At 41.5% G+C, this 21948-nt stretch overlaps 1 protein-coding gene across 4 annotated transcripts in view; it reads right to left on the reverse strand.

The window, feature by feature from the left end:
- The window catches only part of AIFM3 (AIF family member 3), a 49378-nt gene extending 45326 nt beyond the window's left edge, over positions 1-4052 (reverse strand). For 2 of the 4 annotated variants that reach the window (XM_072141874.1, XM_072141864.1), the window contains exon 1: positions 3815-4051. The gene's annotated coding sequence lies outside the window, so the exon portion shown is untranslated. Of the gene's footprint in view, positions 1-3814 lie in introns of all 4 variants that reach the window. The other 2 variants (XM_072141857.1, XM_072141884.1) reach the window with 2 other exon arrangements.
- Between the last annotated feature and the right edge of the window lie 17896 nt (positions 4053-21948).

The following is a 21948-nucleotide window of genomic DNA, read 5'->3' on the forward strand; positions in this document are numbered from 1 at the left end:
AAAAGGTGTACAGTCCGACTAAAGTGCAGCGTGCGACCATTAGTAAATGAACCCCACAGGGAGTAATTGTAGTGCGTTAGCAGCTGGACATTTACAGTAACAAAAAAGGGGAAGGGTTAAAACAAATCTGATCCACGTGATACATATAAAACCTGCAATGTGAAATGTTTTGGGTAGCAGGTTGTCAATACCCAGCTTGTCCATTGCTGTGAATGCTCCTTGTTGCCTTCTACTCCCAAGTGCTGAGAAATTGCAGCTGAAAGTCGCAGAAGAAACCTGCTGTTTTCACTTTCATGTTGATTATCCCTAGACTATTCCATCAATATTAGATTGGCACAGGTCTTATTCTCAGCTCCCCACTGATCACCTGACTGAAGGTACCTCAGAAAGTTCACTGTATTTAAGTATTGTCCAATTCTAAATATGCAGGTATTCAAAACAGTGTATACATGATTCAAAAAAAAACATTGTAATGATATCATAATATATATCACAGAAGGAATTCATAGCAGAACTGATATGGAGAAAATAGGCTGATTTTGTGCCATCCAGAATCTCTAACTTATCAATCACAGATAAAGCACATGATATGCATTAACAAGAGAACCTCAAATTAGAAATCTACACCTCACACCAGTTACTTTGCCACTTTTGTTTCCATTACAAAGTTCAATTATGCAAGAAATATTAAAAGGGATTCACAAAGTAACAAGTATTTCTGTCAGGTGTGTAAGCTCTAACAATTGAAGTAGAAGATTTTCCTGTTCTTCTAAATATTTTTGGTGTTTATTGAACAAGATATTCTGGTCAGTCTTTGTCTGAAGTAATTCACCTACAATTCTACTTTTAAAGGCTAGAAATTGGATGTAAACCGGTCTAAACCAAATGAGAGCATATTGTACAGACTTTACATCATGAAGTATCTGAAGAACTTCTACACAATCAGTGGAGGACAAAACTACTCAAACAGCTTCTTTCCAATCATCTGATTGAGCGCTTGACCGGGAAGGAATGTTGATCCAGGGATTTATTGTAAATTCCATATTTGGAGTTGGAAATTATTTTTTTCCCTCATGTTGGTCCAATTGCACCAACCTTATGGGTATTTTTCTTACAGCTGGATTGACACTAGAGTCGGATATAATGGACCTGAGTCTGTGTTCAGCCTTATCTATTATAATCTACTATACCATGTTCTACGGTGGCTATAATCATATGTCAGGGTTAGGTCACCATTAGTATTTGATATTAGAGTTTTGATAGTATCTGATATTAAAGTTTTTCCAAATGCACTCTGAGGCTTTCTGATACAGATTTTGATTGACTTTCCCTATATGTCAAGTGCTATCTGTTGAGAGGCTGTCCAGTATATAGGGTATGTTGCTTCTTTTTTCCACAAGCAGCATAATCTGGAAAGCCTTCAATTGATTATCATTATTGCTCAATTAAAGCATTTTAACTAAAAACTACCTACAGTAACTTCAATTGGAACCTACGGGTCCTACTTGGCGCCTCGCGTATGTTTCAATTTGTATAAAAAATGCTTGTAATTTCAGAAAGTTTACAGCTGGTTGAGAGCTATGCCTACTAGAGCAGTAACTTTAGACTTTTCTTTATTAAATGGTTACACTTTCCATATGGTCGTAATTCTCTATATGAGGTTAATCAGCACAGTTTCTCTTTCAGAGTCTATGAAAGTGTGAGTTAAGCATATTTATATGGACACAGGACCAATGCACAGAATAGAACTATAAAGTGACAGCACGGGAGGCTACTGGTAACACACACCACAATGAAGGAGACCCTGGATTACCACAGTCACTATGAGTAATGGCCCTGGTTTATCATGCTTGGTTTTGACATTCCTTTTCTACAGTCATCAACTTGTGTGTTAACTTCATACCATGAGTTCATTGTGTGCAGGTGTCCTTAGTTTGGAAAGTCTTCTCCCAAGCAGTACTGGGAAATTTCTTTGAGATAAAGCCACCCATACCTGCTCAACGAACATCTTCAATGCTTTCCTTGAGAGCGCAGCTTTAGGGTTCCCTGTAACCTACTCCTAGTTATAGGACATCAGATAACCTGATGATAGATGCTTATACTCCCCTTTCCTTCCCATCCTGATCACCAATAACCTTCTATTTTTAGAAGTAACTAAAAAATATATATTACTATTGCATCTTTGCATTGCCTTTTTGCAAGTTACACAATAGGAGTCAGTAAGTTCTTTATTTTATGAAATAAAGACAATTCATTAATTAATTTTGTTATTTTTAACATCTACAGCCTCAGAGGGGGAAAAAGATTATGAAAATCTTGAAAATCATCTGAAAACAATAACTTTTCAGTGATGTTCGGAATTATTCACATAAAGGAAGGGTGGAGGGAAGTGGTGCCTCAGCTAAACAAAATAAAGTTGATACCATTCATGATCAAAATACTAAAGTCACAAAATATTTTGGTTGATAGCAGTATGTGTATGGTCAGTCATCCATGGTGCTTTTCTTAAAGGAAACCTACCACCACGGATCTACCTATTAAGGTAGATCGGGTTGTATGTGCCTCTATTGTACGTGAGAATAGCCCTGCTAAGGGCTAATCCTCAAGTCCCCTGTGTCTTTTTATAACTTTTATATGCTAATTTTCTAAAGAGGCCACTGGGGCGTGGAGTAGCCGGAGCTGAGCCTACATGGCGTGGCTACTCCACGCCCCAGTAGCCTCTTTGATCCTCCTATCCCTACATCTTCCTTGTAGTTGTGCACCCTCATCCGCGAAGCCTGCATTCTGAGTATGCGTAGTAATTCCAGCTTCAGAGCAGTGACCATGCAGCCGTGGGCCTGCATTCTGCGCATGATGCCGGCTTCGCGGACGAGGGCACGTTTTTCCTTGTAGCTGCGCACCAAAGATATGGGGGTAGGAAAATCAAAGAGGCTACTGGGGCATGGAGTAGCCTCTGGTCCGGCTACTCCACGCCCCAGTAGCCACTTTAGAAAATTAGCATATTAGAGAAATAAAAGTTATGAAAATATACAGAGGACGTGAGAGTTTTCAGTTTTCCATAGACATACTAATCTTAGTTTAGCTTTGCAATATTTTACACTATGGGCCCTGAATATTAAAGGGGCATCTATTATTTCTATATTTTTATTTAAATTATGCTCTGAAAATGTTGCTTCTATATATTACTGCATATAGCTGATTAAAAACTACAACCGTAGAATTTATTAGCAATGTATATACACCATACATACCGTAAGTTCTACACTTACTATAAGCAATCCGTATCCATTGTTTTAGATGTAACAATTACCATCAATTAGATTGTTTTGGGTTATGGTTTCATCCATAGCCACATCAACTCTACTATGTCGCTTAAGTCTTCTTTATTTGATGTATATACTACTATTACGCATTAATTTAATTACATCTATTGCAAACCTATTCTCAGAGTTCAGAATGGGATTCAGCACTGCTGCATTTCCTACATACTGCATGCTATAAAACATGACAAATGCACATTTCATATGCAGGTTTCCTATAGTGGGGTCAAAAGTACAGCTATCTGATCGTTTCATAGCTTTGTGGAGCATGCATAATACAAAATCTGCCATGCATTGGTTGTCACACTCTATGCAGCATAGCTCGGAGCTACCTACTGTATTGTGGCATGTACCTGCATTCTGTCAAACTCCAAAGCTGCATTGCAATAGAAAGTGTGCAGCCCTGTATGTACAACAGACTGCAGCTCTGCTGTCCTCTCTGCTATCCACTTCACAAGTTTACTGAGCCGATGATAGAATCAGAAGCCACTTACCATTGAAGACAGATGTCAGTTCTAGCCTCTTCAGGTTCCTGGGAGAACCTGGCATTACCAGGGCTGTGCCACCTTTACGTTGTATTCCATTTAGTCTGCGGTGATGTTGATGGTATTTTGTGAATGGGCTAAGAAAAGAATAATTGCTAGTCCTGGGTTTGCAGCAGAGAACACAGGCAGCTCCCTACAGCTGCATGCAGTATTGATGAAGAAAGTCAGGATGCAAGCACAGCAAGAATTGTCAAACACTCTGCTCCCTCCCTCCCAGTCTATCCCAGAGCCAGCCCCACTGCCAAGAGAAGAAATCCCTTGAGTAATAAACCTACTGTCACTCTCCAGACTTAAGCATACTGGTCTGACAGTTCACCTGAGAAATGATAACCATGTTACCTGGATGAGCAACGCAAATCGAAATCCACATTGAGAACATTGTGGTGTGCAATATGGACATAGGTGGACATTTATCAGGGTTTCTATGCCAGAAAACTGCCATAGAAGCCCTGAAATAATCGTAATTGCTAGCGAACCACCAATAATAATAATTCCCCCTTCATGCCATCTCACCGCCAAAGGGGGGTGAACGGGCCAGTGGGCAGCAGTGGAGTGGGCTGGTGGTGGGCATTTCTGGCTGCGGAATATTTGCATGCTAGGTAAGACTTGGGGGAGATATATATATACGCTCCAGATAAATCAAGAGGCTGGATGAGGGAGGGCAATGATCATATGGTAAATCTCCCCCATAGTGTTGAGTACTGATTGTAAAGTTCAGAAAGGGAAAGTCCTGTGCTGCAGGATTCAAACTCTCTGTGATGGTCCCATGTCCTGCAGACTTCTGGTGGATTAACGGGCCAAACACTCATTAGTGTAAGCAAACCCAGTCTGAGAACGCCGCTCTCATGTCAGTGCTTGGAGGGACCTGCAAGTGTGGACCCCTCCAACTAATGAAATGGTAGTGCGGTAGTGTGGTTTACAGAGGAGTATTTCACTTATAGTGGTAAACTTTGTTGGCCAACCCCTTTAAGAACCTGCTGTTCATGCTGGTGTAGTCTCCCAAAAGCCTATAAACAGTGCCTGTCTGCTATCAGTCAAGCCTTTCCTGACAAGTACAGCTTCTTTTCTCAGAACTTGACATGGTGCTATTTATGTATTATCCCTCCTAGAAATATACAAATAACTAAAATGATGTATTCTGGCACAGCCTCACAATGTCCAATCAGTGCACAAAGTGAGTTGATAAGAGGAATGATAACATCCCCATTGCAGATGTGTGAGAAAATGGGGCACATTTACTTAACGGTCCAGAGGAGTTCACATAAAGTGCATTGTCCGATCTTAGTGCCGCAATTTACTAAGACTGTGCGCCCGATATCCTGCATGTGTCGCTTCCCCGCTCAGGTCCGATAGAGTTCACCATCTTCTTCCTGGTGCATGTGAGTGCATTGTCTTGCGACACAATTTTAAAGTTAAATCCTGCACTCATTATGTGGCTGTGTGAATGTACCCTAAGGAGTTCATTTTTAGTCTCTTCTCCTTATTTATTTCATGTGTACCAGCCTCACAGTTGCTTCTCCTTGTAATACTAACTGTAGGGGTAAAACAAGTTTTCTATTACCACCTGCATTATTTGTTTCCATAAGGTTGTTACACTTAAGATATTGTTATGTCATATAACTTTGCCCCACTAAACATTACTGTGCCATTGTACACTATTTATTTTTATATACTGGATATTTTCTTATAAACGGGTTCCCCTGAATGTACAATTATCTGTCATGCTGCTTTTTCAGGTCCTAATTTGAAGTCTGATATTTAACCCCTCAACACAGCAGCCATTCCCCCCTCCAAAAACAATAACTTTTTAATTTTACTCTTTAACCCCTTGACACAGCAGAGATAGTGGGAGACGGGAGCTGAGGGGGGGGGGGGCGGGAGTGGAGAGGGGGGGCCGTAGCGGAAGAGGGGCGCAAGCTGAGCGTTTGGGGGGGGGCGGGAGAGAGCTTATGCCTGGAACGGAGCGTGGGGGGGGGGCGGGAGCGGGGCTTATGGCGGGAGCAGAGCAAGGGGGAGGTGGGAACGGAGGCGGGAGCGGAGGCGGAGCGGAGTGGGGGCGGGATCGCGGGTAGTGTGGGGGGGAAACCTGGCAGGCAGTTGCATGGTGCACCTCTGTTTAGCTTTATATTAGTTCTAGGGAAAGGGGGGTGATTTGCATTTTTTAATCTTTTTTTTTTCACTATTTTTTGACCCTCTAGGGTACGTTAACCCTAGACGGTCTGATCGTTCCTACCATATACTACTATACTACTCCATTTCCAAGTCGCAGGCTCACCCGTGCCCCTCCGTGTTTGCAGGCATGATGCTTGCGCTGCTCACCTCTCCCTGCTCCTGATTCCCGTCCGTGTGTGCACATCCCCGTCTCATAGGGTGCGCAAACACCGGCTTCAGAAAATTTTATTGCCACTGGCCATTTCCCAGTGGGCTATTTAAATCTGCCACTCCCATAACACCATGTCGAATCTTTGAGCTATGCCATAGAGAAAGCTCCCCTGCGATATCCCTGAATATTCCTGCATTCCTGGTTGTTCCTGTTCCTACATTCCTGTGTGTTACTGCTCCTGAATTCCTGTGTTCCTGCGTTCCTGTTCCCGTGTTCCTGCATTCCTGTTCCCGTGCTCCTGTGTGTTCCTGCGTTCCTGTGTTCTTGCGTTCCTGCTCCCGTGCTCCTGTGTGTTTCTCTTCCCGTACTCCTGTGTGTTTCAGTCAGTTCCTGTGTGCCCGTTTCCTTCTGCCTGGACCTCCTGTTGCTGACCCCGGATTGGACATGGCCTTGCATCTCTGCCGCCTCCCTGACCCTGTGCCTGAACCTTACCACGAGACTGTCTCCTGCTAAGGTACCTGACCTTGGATGCCACCACGGGCTAGTGGCACCTGTGGAACGATTTGATGGCACCCTGCCGCAGAAGACCATCTCACTTTGCGGCGGGCTCTGGTGAAGGTGCCACTTAGATTCCGGTCCCAGGTGTTCGCTAGTATCACCTCCCACGGTGGTCCAGAGGATCCACAGATCCTTCACCATGACTGTAAGTTCCGGCCATGGATCCCACCGAGGTTCCGCTATCTATTCGGTCCGATCTTACAGATTGCCGTGCAAGGTGAACAGTTAGGACAAGTCACCTCCATGTTGCAGCAATTGATGGCAACCCCGCCACAGTGTCAAGCTCCTGCAACTCCTCCTGCTGCTCCAGTTAGCCTGCCTGCTCCTGAACCTAGGCTATGTTTATCTATGCCCGATAAGTATGATGGGGACTCCAAGCTGTGCAGGGGCTTTATTACCCAGTGCTCCCTGCTCATTGAACTCATGACGTCTCAATTTGTCACAGAGCAATCCAAGGTGGCATTTATCATCAGTCTCCTCTCCGGGAGGGCCCTGGCCTGGGCTACCCCTCTTTGGGACAGAGACGACACGGTCACGGCTACTAACACGGCATTCCTGGCGGGATTCCGTTCCGTGCTCGAAGAACCTGTACAAGCCGCATCTGCTGAGACTGTACTGCTCAATCTGCACCAGGGGAACTCTTCCGTGGGAGAATATGCTGTCCAGTTCCGAACCCTAGCTTCAAAACTCTCCTGGAATGATGCAGCCCTGTCCACAACCTTCAGGAAAGGTCTCTCTCCACAGGTCAAGGACGCATTGGCCGCTTGTGACCTGCCATCTACCCTGACTTGTCTCATCACTTTGGCCACTCGGATTGAAGTGCGGTTTATGGAGTGTACTGAGGAGTTATGTTACAATCAACCCCAAGTCCCTCCACGACGTCTACCTTGCCTGGCTCCTGCTTTCCAAAGGCCGCTCCAGCCTCCGGCTGTACCGCCTTCAGAGGAGCCTATGCTCGTGGACAGAGCCAGATTCTCCTCCCAGGAGCGTTCCAGAACACGTCAGGGGAACCTCTGCCTGTATTGCGCCAGTCCGTAGCACTTCATTGGGTCGTGTCCTGTTTGTCCCAAACATTTGGGAAACGCTAGCAACTAGGGTTCTGGGGAGAAGTGTCCCTAGCTGGTGCATGGCTTCTCTACGTCTGGTCATTTCCGTGCTCCTCAGTGTTGGCACAGGTAGCCAGTTTCAAGTGTGTGCCTTCTTGGACTTTAGATCTGCAGGAAACTTTGTGGATTCTGCCCTGTTTTTGCAGCATTACATCCCAGTGGTCCGCCTTGAGAGGTCCCTAGTCATATCCTCAGTCAGTGGCCAGATTCTCTCTGATCCAGTCCGGTACCGCACACAGCCCTTGTACCTGCAAGTTGGAGCCCTACATAAGGAGAGACTGTCCTTCTATGTACTGCCTCACTCCACCTCGCCCCTCCTGCTGGGTCTTCCGTGGTTGCAGAACCATGCTCCTGTGCTTAATTGGAAGAAGGTGGGAAATTCATTGCTGGGGGCCAGATTGCCAGTCATATTGCATGGCAGTTCCTAATCTAGTACCCAGTGGTTCCCACGCCTCTGGAGTACCGCCTTTAACACTCAGGACGGACACTTTGAGTATTTGGTGATGCTGTTCAGACTTTGCAATGCCCCTGCCGTTTTCCAGGAATTCGTCAACGACATCATCAGGGACCTACTATATACCTGTGTATATAACAACATTCTGGTGTTCTCTCTGGATCTCAAGTCCCACCAGTCACATGTACGGCAAATTCTCAGTCGACTAAGGACTAATCACCTTTATGCCAAACTTGAAAAATGCCAGTTTCACCAGCGGAACCTTCCTTTCCTTGGCTATATTATCTCCGACAGCGGTCTTCTGATGGATCCTGCCAAGCTGACTGCAATTCTTCATTGGCCCCATCCTCTAAGACTACGTGCTATACAGCGGTTTCTGGGCTTCTCAAATTACTACTAGCAGTTCATCCCGCAATTCTCCTCTCTGGTGTCTCCTAAGAAGGGTGCCAACCCCCGACTCTGGCCTTCGGCAGCTCAGGAGGCCTTCAAGAACTTAAAGTTTGCGTTTGCTTCAGCTCCAGTTCTTATATGTTCCGACACAGAGAAGTCTTTCCATCTGGTCGTGGTTGCGTCCTCACTAGGGGCTGGTGCGGTGCTCACGCAGAAGGGTCCCAAAGGCAGAACCCTCACCTGTGGACTTTTCTCTAAGACTTTCTCCTCCGCAGAGAGAAATTATTCCATAGGAGATCGAAAACTGCTGGCAGTTAAGCTCAACTTAGAAGAGTGGCGTTGCCTCCTGGAGGGAGCTCATTTTCTGGTCTACATTTACACAGAGAACAAGAATCTCCTCTATCTCCAGACTGCTCAGCGACTAAATCCACATCAAGCTCGTGGGTCACTCTTCTTCTCCTGATCCATTTCCATCCGGCTGAGAAGACTTATTATGTTCGACCTGCCCTTCGGAAGAAGATTCTGACTTGGGGACATTGCTCTCGAGTGGCTCGGCATCTTAGGGTGCAGCCCTCTGTAGCCTTCATTTCCGTTACTATTGGTGGCCAGATCTGGTCCAAGACATACAGGATTTTGTGGGTTCCTGCTCCTCTTGTGCTCCTGGTCTCCTGATGCCGTTGCCATAATCCAACTGCCTGTGAACCACGTTTTATAGGTGGTGGAGTGCATAAACCCTGTGGCATTCAAACTCCCTCCATGCAAATCCCGAACTCCTTCCACCTCTCTCTTTTGAAGCAAGTCATCCGTAACCGGTACTCTCAACAGGTGCATCCTCCTGCTCCTGAGGCTGATTCCACCAATGTCTTCCAGGTAAAGGAGGTTCTGGATATGAAGACAGTGAGAGGTAAGCGATTCTTCCTTTTTGACTGGAAAGGGTGCGGGCCTGAGGAGAAATCATGGGAGCCCGAGGACAATATCCTGGACCATGGCCTCTTGCAGAGATTTCTCCAGCCTTAGAAGAGGGTAAGCCAAAGGGGGAGGGGTTCTGTCACGGGGGTCACTGTGCTCCTGCGACCCATATCACAGGTCACAGGCTCACCCGTGCCCCTCCGTGTTTGCAGGCGCAGCGCTAACACTGCTCACCTCTCCCTGCTTTGAATCCTGTCCGCGGTCCGTGTGCGCGCGTCCCCATCTCCTAGGGCTCGGTGCACCGTTTATTAGTGCTGGCCATTTCCCAGAAGGCTATTTAATTCTGCCTCTCCCATAACACCCTGGCGGTCTCTGAGCCTATGCCATATAGAAAGCTCCCCTGCGATATCCCTGAGTATTTCTGCATTCCTGGTTGTTCCTGTTCCTACATTCCTGCCTGTTCCTGCTCCTGAGTTCTTGTGTTCCTGCGTTCCTGTTCCTGTGTTTCTGCGTTCTTATCCACCTGTTCCTGCATGTTCCTGCGTTCTTGTTCCTGTGTTCTTGCATTCCTGTTACCGTGCTCCTATGTGTTCCTGCGTTCCTGTTCCCATGTTCCTACATTCCTGCTCCCGTGCTCTTGTGTGTTCCTGTTCTGTTCCCATGCTCCTGTGTGTTCCAGTCCATTCCTGTGTTTCCGTTCCCTTCTGCCTGGACCTCCCATTGCTGACCCTGGATTGGACTTGCATCCCTGCCACCTGCCCTGACCCTGTGCCTGAACCTTACCACGAGACTGTTTCCTGCAAAGGCACCTCGACCTTGGCTGCCACCGCAGGCTAGTCTCAGCTGTGGAACGACCTGGTGGCACCCCACCGCAGCAAGACCATTCCGATTTGTGGCGGGTTCTAGTGAAGAGTAGTACGGTGGTCCAGAGGATCCACAAATCCTGCACCCTGACAGATCAATTCACTCACACACAAACACACAGCATATCTTCATACCCAGTCCCAGTCACAACTTTTTCAGTAGCATGCTTCTGACATCACTCTAGGTCCTTCAGGTAATACACATGTCGGAACCAGCATGGAGAGGAAGAGAGCAGTCCAGAAGCTCTGCTCTCTCAGAGGTCAGATGAAGTGCTTTGTCAACGTTTGTTGGACTGTGATCGTGGGGTCTGGCATTGAATGATCCTCGTAAGGTCAAAACTATAAGACAGAGGCTCTTCTGACAAGATTTGTGCTTGTTAAAATGTGTGTTTTGTAGCCGGTAAAATCAATATGTGTTGTGTTTTAATAACTCTAAAATAGATGAAAATCTTGGGGAACGAACCGATGATGATAGGCATCATTTGGCGAATGTATGATCTTTCACAATTAGGACATTTTCACTTTTTTTTTTTCATCATGTGATTCACCACATAGGATGATCATTGTTATATTTCAATATACACATCACTAATTTGTATACACATAAAAGTCTTTATACATTCCAAATTTGTATGTACATGACATAAAGATATAATAGCATTAATAGAAGTACAATGGTCGGCTCAACATAATTGGAATTTTTCGAATTTGCGCTTATTATTTTAAGAGGCTGTTTTTCTCCAAAGTGCTGCTTCCATTCACAACACTGACAAATACTATAGTCTTCTTAGTTTCCTCTATTTAGAAATCTAATGTTCACTTTCTAAAGAAGGATTTCCTGTAGAGATTATCAAGTCTATTCATCACATTTGCCTGTCTGTAACATTTAGGTTAAAAAAAACTATTTATCTAGGTCTTTTGGCCATATAGTAACTGCAAAACATCAGTAGCTTATTAATTTTTATTCAACGTACACACTGGGGCTCATTTACTGAGCACATTCTCCGTTTTGCACCAAATTGCCCTGGGATTTTGGTGCATCGGCGCTGGCTTGCACGCGAGAGAAATCGGAGGGCGCGGCCGTAGGAGAAACCCGAAGGATTCGGACAATGCACAAGATTTAACATTTAGAATTGTGTCGCAAGACAAGCACTTACATGCACCCTAGGACTCCGGCAGACCTAGGCGCAGAAGCAAAACATGCAGGAACTTAGTCGTATGATCATAGTGAATTGCAGCAGACGTGAATCTTCGTCGGACAACGCACCGCGGGATCGCAGCAGGACTGGGTAAGTCAATCTGCCCCATTGAGTATTTATTGTCAATGTAAATATTTAGCAAATGTTCACATGACTCTTAACACACTAATATATATATATATATATATATATATATATATATATATATATATATATATGTATATATATATATACTATTTCAATGGTATTTTATGCATGAAATGTCACATTAAAGGGAACCTTTAATAGCCTTTATGCCGACAATCCACCTACAAAAAGGTGCTTTGACAGTGACAGAATCCCAATGATGTCCATTGATCTCTTTGAAAATTGTATTCAAAGAGCAATAGGGAGACCTTGGGGAATATAGGAGTCCTGCTGGGATTATAGAAGGACATCTCCCACCAGGATCAAGGATTGTATATCAAGCACACTGACATACTGGTGTGTGCGCCCTCTGATAGGATCTGCTCTTCTTTAAGCTTCTTATGCCCTTGCTTTTTTAAAATAAAAACGGCTTCAAAAATTATGCAAATTAGGTATAAGGGGCTTCCGGCTTTTTTTAGCCCCTCAGGCTTGTTTGCAAAATTTTAAAATCCATTTTTAAAAAAAGGCATAAGTAGCAAAAAGAAGACCAGATCCAACCAGAGGGGACAAAAACCAGTATTTCAATGATGATACCACTTGATCATAGTGGTAGATTTTTTTTCTTTAAGATTTTTTTTCTCTAAGAATTATACAATATACACAGTGCATCTGACACAAGTCTGGTTTAATACCCAGATTCATAAAATAATTAATTATTATTTACTTACTTAATGTGAAACTGGATCAGCTACCAGAGCTGGCCAAGGGCAATAAGAATACATCATTATACACATAGCCCGTGGACTTCTTTCTTGTAACACACATGAATAAACCTTTATGAGTTGATGTTTGTGAGTAATTTCCCATTTCAACTGTAATTGTTATTCTATTGTTATTTCAACAGTAATTTTAATATGGTATTTGAAGGAATTCCAGAATGAGAACCCCCCCCCCCCTTTGCTTGCAAGCTACTAATCACTCTGGAGGTATTGATTCCAGACTAGGTATAGATTATTCATCCTTATTGGGAATTCAAGAGGAGGTAATATAAAATCAATCCTGCACAGAATCTAAGAACTTCAAAGCCAATACTAACTAACACAGAGACATGTAGGTGTTTCTGCTTATTATTGGAGCACATTTAAAATAAAATGTGTTCATTGTGATTGCAACTATGAGGGCTATTTATCCTAGCACCTAGAGCCAGTTTATGCTATAATCACTGCCCCTCTGGTGACCTGGATATGTCGGGAGGCTTTGGCCTCCTGATATATCTGGCAGTCCGCTGGAAAATTGGCGTACACGCCCCTATAAATAACTCCCTATATGTTTATCTAGAGCTTTGCTCAAGTACTTTCATTGGAAAATAAAGTGCAAATGAAGTGCAAGTGCATCAGGAGGCGTCTCCAGAGCCCCTTCCACTGTCTGCTGAAACCTCACAGCAGCACATTGCTGAAACTCACTGTGGCTGCAACATTTATGTAGGGAGAGGAGGGGAAGCACCAAAGGAACAGGGAGCTGCGTTAAAAGTGCTTTAGGGGGCGTGTAATAGCCAGAGACCCCGGAGCCTAAAGCAGCACTTATAATAAACATATATCCAGCAGCATTCATGATAAATACACAAGTAATTCCTGAAGAAATCCACTGGTATTGGGTTACTCACAGCAGTATATCACCAAAAACAGAAATTGTTATCCTGGGGAAGGGGTGAAAAGGATGGAGAAGAGGTAAGTACAGTATTTTTCGGACTATAAGGCGCACCATCAATAAATGTCTGCTAAAACGTCTAGGTTCATATATAAGGCGCACCGGAGTATAAGGCGCACCTGATTGTAAGGATGAATGACCAGCAGGTGGCAAACCTGTGCACAGTTCAAGGCAGCTGTTGTCTGTAAGTACGGTTCATATATAAGGCGCACTGGACTATAAGGCGCACCTTTGATTTCTGAGAAAATCAAAGGATTTTTAGTGCGCCTTATAGTCCGAAAAATACGGTATATAAAATCTACCTTTTATTAAATATTAATTAAAATGATCAACGTGTAATTCTTATTTTGTTATGATATAAATTCACAAAAAAATGGGTACTACCCTGTAGGTGTAAGTTAAGCAGCCAGGGACTAAACAAAATTATGATCATCCCCTCTTACTAAAACATGAATGAGATAGATGATCCATGCAGCACCAGCATTCACAGTATAATTATGCACATTTTATTGTTGCTCATATAATTCAGACCATAAGTGCTGTTAATGTATTGGTGTTGTACAATCAGATACACACAGGTATCCCTCTACCTCTATGCATAAACGCTTGCAGCACACAAATGGTCTGTGAGATTCTGACTCAAAGGTACTGTCCTTATGTCTACAACGAGACCCTAACTAAACTCCCAAAGTACATTTTCTGTGGTCAACCTGAAGCGATAAATTCACTTTTCTTTTCTTTTTTTTTTATTTAAACAGTTTTTATTGAGTTTTTTAACAAACAAAAACAAAAGTACAAATACATTAAGACAAGATGCAGTGTTGTAGTGTATATCTTATCAAAACTAAATATAATGAGTGACATAAACATGTATTAATTTCCTCTTATAGTATCTCAATATATTGTATTTATAATACATCCATTTTTCCTTATTCATATGAGGATAATCACAGTAAATAAATCCAATAATCGCATACATATAACAGTATATCTTAAAATGACATAAATTGTCATACAATTCCTGCTAGACAATGCTATTGAATATCACAAATTGACATAAATATTTATAATTAAAAAATTATATATGGTATACGATAAGACATTGATGTATAACAGAGGACACAACTGGAGAAAACGGCACATTACGAAATACAGCCAAAATTATATGTGAGGGCAGGTTTGATCGTATGCAGACCAATAGCACTTATTACTCAGGAATGGCTAAAGAAAAATAATACAACTGCACTAGAATCATTGTTAGAATTAAGAGAAATGGTTTGGTAGAGATTGTAAACGGTGTGGTATTTGATGTTTGAGATTAATAGAATTTACTTTGAAGGAAATCTACCACTTGAGAGTATTTTAAACTAGACATACCTTAAGATTTCTGTAGACATGCTGAGGCCGAATCTTAAGTTGTGAAGGCATAAAACAGAGTGATTTTAAAATTATTATGTCATTATGACATTATTTTTATTAACAGTTAACCCCTAGGGGACACAGCCTATTTTGGCCTTAAGGACGCGGCCCCATTCTTCAAATCTGACCTGTGTCACTATAAGTGGTTATAGTTTTGGAACGCTATGAGATATCCATGGGATTTTTAGATTGTTTTCTCGTGACACATTGTACTTCAAACTAGTTAAAAAATTTGGATGATATCTTTTGTGTTTAGTTATGAAAAAAAACAAAATTTGGAAAAAATTTGGAAAAATTCTTTATTTTCAACGTTCTAAATTCTCTACTTTTGATGCAGATAGTCATAGCACCCAAATAAATTCATAACTTACATTTCCCAAATGTCTGCTTTATGTTGGCATGGTTTTTTAAGATTCCACATATTTTACTAGAATGTTATGAGGCTCAGAATTTAGGTATCATTTTTCACATTTTTTGTAAAATCACCAAAACCTGTATTAGATGGACCTGCTCAACTTCTAATTGACACTGAGAGGCCTAAATAATAGCGAGACTCGTAAATTACCCCATTGTGGAAACTACACACCTCAACGTATGAAAAACCACTTTTAAGAAGTTTGTTAACGCTTTACGTGTTTTATAGGGGTTAAAACAAAATGGAGGTGCAGTCTGCAAATTGTAATATTTTTTCACAATACACCCATTTTGGGTGGAAAATTAAACATTTACAATGGATTAAATAAAAAAAGGCTCCACAAAGTTTGATACCCAATTCCTCCCGAATGCACCGATACCCCAAATGTGGTGGTAACCTGTTGTATGGGCGCACGGCCGGGCATAGAAGGGAAGGAGGCGCCATCCAGATCAGATTTTCTATGTCACATTGTACAGGCTATAATTTTTTTCTTTTTTTTAATGTGGACCTATAGGGGCTTATTTCTTTTGCCACATGAGATGCACTTTTCTGGTACGTAATTTGGGGGAATCTATAGGCTAATTGGTGAGATTTTATTAACTCTTTGTTGGTGGAGGAAATGAAAATCATCACTTTTCAGGAAGATTTTTATGTTTTTTTTTTGCCCGTTTACCATACCATAAAAATAGTATATTATTTTTATTCTATGAGTCGCCACGATTACAAAAAGACCTCATTTATATAGATTTTTTATTTTTTCCCATTTTTACTGCATAAAAAGTAATTTGGCAAAAATGTTGTTAATTTTAGCATCACCGTCTTTCATATGCATAACTTTTTTATTTTTTGCCTCACAAATCTGTTTAAGGGCTTATTTTTTGCGAGAAGGATTGTTCTTTTTAGTGGTCTTATTTTAGAGTGCATAACATTTTTTAAATCCCTTTTTAGAGCATTTTTATAGGGTATTAATTGAAAATGATCTTTTTTATGGAGCTTTTTTTTGTTTTGTTTTTTACGGGGTTCACTTTGCGGAACTAATAACGATTCTGTTTTATTATGCAGATTGTTACGGACGCAGGGATACCAAATATGTGGGGGTTTTGTGTATTTTATTCAATTGTACTGAATAAAAACCAATTTGGAGAAAATCTTGTTCATTTTAGCATCACCATCTTTTCATATGCATAACTTTTTTATTTTTCGGCTGACAAATCTGGTTAGGGGCTTATTTTTTGCGAGAAGAGTTGTTCTTTTTAGTGGGCTTATTTTGGAGTGCATAACATTTTTTAAATTACTTTTTAGAGCATTTTTTGATAAGGTATTAATTAAAAATTATCTTTTTTCGGAACGTTTTTGCGTTTTTTTTCTACGGCGTGTACCGTGCGGGTCCAGTAACGATTCTGTTTTATTATACAGATTGTTACGGACGCGGCAATACCAAATATGCGGGGTTTTTTGTGTTTTTGTGTTTTTTATACTTTATTAAGTGTTTTTATGGGAAAGTGACATTTTAGGGGCTTATATTTTTATGTATTTATTTTTTATTTATTATAATGTGTAGTGTTAAGTGTTTTTGCATATTTTTACTTCTACATACTTGAACTTAAACTAGTGATGCTCTGATCACTGGTTTAAGTTCAATACACTGCTCTACAATACTATTTTATTGTAGAGCAGTGTAAACTGTCTGAGCAAGCTTGCGCATGCTCAGACAGTTTACAGCCAGACCCGGAAGGGGTCTGGCTGCCATGGAGACTGGGCAGCTCCGGGGCACATGCCAGTCCTCGGAGCTGCCCAGAAGTGGATCGGATCCCCCGGTAAGCGGCACGGGGGATCCGATCCACAGCGCAAACACCCTTACACGCCGCGGTCATGTTTGACCGCGGCGAGTAAGGGGTTAACACCCGCGATCGGAGCCGGCTCCGATCGCGGGTGTTAGCGCAGGCTGTCAGCTGTACTAGACAGCTGACAGCCGCTGCTTCTGGTACCGGCTCCGTTCGTGAGCCGGTGCCAGAAGCAGGACGTTATAGAACGTCCCCGTGCGCTAAGCATCTAGCGCCGGGGACGTACTATAACGTCCTGGTGCGCCTAGGGGTTAAATTGTTCTAACGTTATTAGACTGATCTATGATGATCATTTTTATCATCTCCAATATCATCTTTAAACCAAAACCTTTACTAAACCTGCCCCCTCAGGGAAAGCATGATATTCTAATAGCCAGACCGCTGATTAATTGATGAATCTAACTTTATCTTCTCATTCACACGGGAACATCCCTACAGAGAGAAGTATACTCATTTCTATGGGTATGTACACCAATAGAACAGATGACCTCTATGGAGAAACACCCGCAATCTTCAACATTTATAAATACCTCTTTCGTTCAAAATAGCAATTGTGCTTGTTGTCTCCTAAAATTATAGTTTCATTTATGTCCCATCATTTCCATAAATCAATATTGCAGATGATAATAATAAACTTTTTAATTAACCTAATTAAAGAATTCTGTTTGTGTGCCCTTTGTTTTCTCCTGCCTTTCTTCTGTGTTTAATCAGTTTGCACAGGACAGCATTCTGTCCCATACTCTCATGAGAGCTGAGATATAAAGGAACCTGAAAAAATGTTTATTGTAGCCTAGGACTAAAGTACTGTAAATTACCAAAATCCAGAGGTCCGTTTGTAACTAGGGGTTGTATGTAAGTCAGGTGTTCTTAAGTAGGGGACCGCCTGTATTCTCATATGATAGCTGAATCATGAAGTGCAATATGCTCTAGGTATGGAAATAGTTGATCTGTCTACCAGTTCCCATATAACTCCAAAAATATGAACAGTATTGTGTAGGCTCCTTTATAAGACTTCAAAGCATAACCTTTCTTGTTCCCTGTGAATTGCTTTTTTTTACAGATAATTCGGGTTTAACGTTATGGGTAGTCAATGATTGGACCAATTATAAAAGCGCCAGCACACTACCAACAAGCAAGGTGTTGTATGATTGCATATTCTCTGGAGTGTGTAAAATCATTGGAATATATCTTATCTTACGTCAGTTTTATTGAGGGTATTTGGAGCTCTTTTGGCATAATGTTGTTTAGGCAACTTGCTAAATATGGGTTTCAGTTTACGCACTGCAATTCTTCTTTTGAGGGTAAGTAAATCTAATGCCTCTACAGGACTAGGTTGTTTGTGCCTGAATTTGACACTTTTTAATGTAACCCGTCTTAAACATGTAAAGATGTCTGGAGTTAAAACTGCATTGTATGATTGCATTGCAGTGCAAAAAGTAACATACAGTGCAACATATTTACAGTGCAAAAACTACATAACTTCAATGATTCATGCCCCCATGTTTGTTGGCAGCACAAAGCCCTGTGTAAATAATGCTCTATGCCATAGACTGATAAAAAGTGTATGGGCATACACAATTTATACATCCATTACAGCAACAGGGAATTAACTTTTAACAAAAATGACATGATCTGCTACAGCTGGTGGTCTTTTAATGTGTTCACTATCTCCCCTAATTCCCATTTGTAACATGAATAATACTACGCAGCATTTAGGGTATAGGAGAATGGAAATGTGTTTCTTTATTAGACTGGATACACCAGGTACGTAAAGGGATGTCTCCGCTTCAGCAAATATATGTTGTATGATGAAAAGTTATTCAATTTCTAATATATTTTCTGTATCAATTCTAGAATCTAGAATAATGTGAGGAATTGATACAGAAAATATATTGAGAAAGTGCATAACGTTTCATTATACAAACAATTTATTTGCAGAAATGGAAACACCCCATTGACAGTAAAAATACATAAGCGGTTTGCTCACATGCAATGACACAAGTTATAATGCTAGTAATATCAGTCATAGCCCCCAGCTCTCTCTCCCCTGTATGAAAAACTGTGAAAACTTGATTTTCTTGATCTTTGCTGTCACCTTTTGCCCATATAGTTAGTACAGAGATTTGTAAAGTCTTTTGGAAAATGAGACATCACTAAAACTATGATAACTAGATAATGAGAATTATGAAGACTGCTATACATTACACATGTAACTGGGTGAATGGGTGGCAGTCGTATCCAAAGACCTTGGATGTTTTTTGTCAGAAACTATAGGTGGCTCTAAGGTTGTTTACACCATGGTCTAGGGAATTATCAGAAATTCTGTATCTTTTATATCAATTACTCATCCTTCGATAATCAGTCTGTTCAAAAACATCCATCTTCCCTGAATTTTGACAGAAAACTTTACTTAATTTTTAGTAGAGGTGATTTTCAAAGTGAAACAAGACTTTTGATACAGAGTTTTCATATTTTTGATAACACAATGCTTATAGTATTCCCATCCCTCATTTTTTTCCAAATTTTTAAATGTTACAGCCCAAAATGGAAATGCATAATATTGATCATTTATGTGACAGCGGAACAAAAGTATCAGGTCATTTTGAAGCGTAAAGAAAATTAGATTTGCTTCTGCAATTTAAAAACCTAACATGCATATATGACTTCAGTCTCCCCCCTTCTCCAAGTCAATATTTTGAAGGACCGCCTTTAGCTGCTATGATAGCTGCAAGTCTGTTGGGGGATGTCTCTACCAACTTTGTACATCTGGAGGCTGGAATTTGTACAGGGTGATGTGCAGGGTTCGCTTTCCCCCACACATATTGGGGCACATTTACTTACCCGGTCCAGTCGCGATCCCACAGTGCGTTGTCCAACGCTGATTCGGGTCTGCCGGGACTCACTAAGGTCCGTGCCCTCGATATCCAGCAGGTGTCGCTGCTGCGCCGAGGTCCGCCGGAGTTCACTTTCTTCTTCCTGGTGCATTTGTAAGTGCTGATCTTGTGACACAAATTCTTTTTTAAATTCCACAGCTAAAATATAGCTGATATCATTCATCAACCAAATTATCAAATTGATGTGGCCAGGGATGGCAGCTTTTGGGTGGCAGCCTTGCCATCCTTCATCATATTAAGTGAATACAATCTCAAAGTAGCAAATGCTGTTGTATTTATTTAAGACTAAGACTATGGTACCATGCCTTACTAGCCCCACAACTGCCAAAGTTACTCAATTGCAAGCGGGCAGTTATAGTTATACATTTCCCACATGCATTGCTGGCTTTCTGGCAAAGAAAATTCTATGTTTATTTAATATTTACTCATAATTTAATGAATAAAGATATGTTTTCAATTTGAGAATAACATGAATCCAGCTTTATATTTGTGTCTGGAATATGAGAGCTCATGTCTCTGGAGGGTAAGATTTAGCACTCTACCGCAAGAAGTAAATTAGATATGTGTAGAAATGTAGACTTTACCAATATTACTTCATGGATTTTAATAAAATTGTTCATGAAAGATGGCCAGTCCTGACTGTAGTTTAATTTCCCAATATATGTGGATGGTCATACTGAGGAGATTTGGTTGTTAGGCAACTGTATCCTGGGAACTAAAAAATTAAGACTCTGTTGAGACGCCAATGTATATACTGCATCAAAATCCTATCGAGCCTGCATGCAATTATTTATAGAGATGCTGGAGACACCGCTGTATATTTGTTTAATAAAGATTCTGGGCTATATTCAGTGAATACAATAAAGCATCACTTTAAAATTCTAAAAGAAGCTATCTGTAATTGAAATAGACCACAGTCTATCTCTCTTCTTCAACCAACTTTGAGGAATATACATATCAAATGCCACAGACATGTTTTGTCTGAAGCAGACACTTCTTCTATACTTATCTCTAATGACCTTCAATTATTAACAAATAAGAAGAAAATTCCTACTTCTAAGGAAATCTTTGTGACCACTATCTGGTATGGTTGTGTATAAAAATATGTGTATGACATTCACAATATACTAGCTTTTATATATTGGGTGTTGTTTTTCCATTGTTAGTTATTTCATAAGATGCAGTGTCCACAAAAAACTACTGATGAATTTTACAGTACATATGTTGAAACCTCAACATAAATGTGGTTTGGTATTTATTGTTCTGCTAATGCACAATGTCCAAAGGGTTGTCTTATTAAAAGACATCTACCACCAGATTGCTGGTGGTGCTCGTTCTGTCTAGGGCATGAGGAGACTGTTTTTTGGCATCTTTAATGATGAAATATTAACTTTGTAAAACAGCTGAAGGCAATCAGGTTGATGGTGCCCGAGTGCCTCTTGACTTTCCTAGCTTATCATTTACGCACACCCCTGCTGCAAGCCTCCTTCTGCTTCCAGCCGGGGAATTAGGATCCAGCCAGTGATGCCAGAGACGGGGTGTGTAGAGAGTGGGGCATGTGCACTTTCTACCAGTTCCCTGGCCGGCAGCATGGGGAGGCTTGCAGCAGGGGCGTGCATAAATTGAAAGTCGGGGAAGCTTTTTTACAAGTTTTCTGGCAGCTTTAATAATGATATATTAACTTTGTAAAAGAGCCGGGGGGGGCTCAAGCTGACGGTGCCCAAACGCCTCTAGCTGTTTTACAAAGTTAATATCTCGTTATCAAATATGCCAGAAAACTTGTAAGAAACAGTCCCCCCATCCCCTAGACTTAACGAGCAGCCTAATTAGGACACTATACCAAAAGTAATCTGGTGGTAGATGTCCTTTAAGGCCC

This window comes from Engystomops pustulosus, chromosome 1, assembly GCF_040894005.1.
Source record: "Engystomops pustulosus chromosome 1, aEngPut4.maternal, whole genome shotgun sequence".
Taxonomy (NCBI): Eukaryota; Metazoa; Chordata; class Amphibia; order Anura; family Leptodactylidae; genus Engystomops; species Engystomops pustulosus.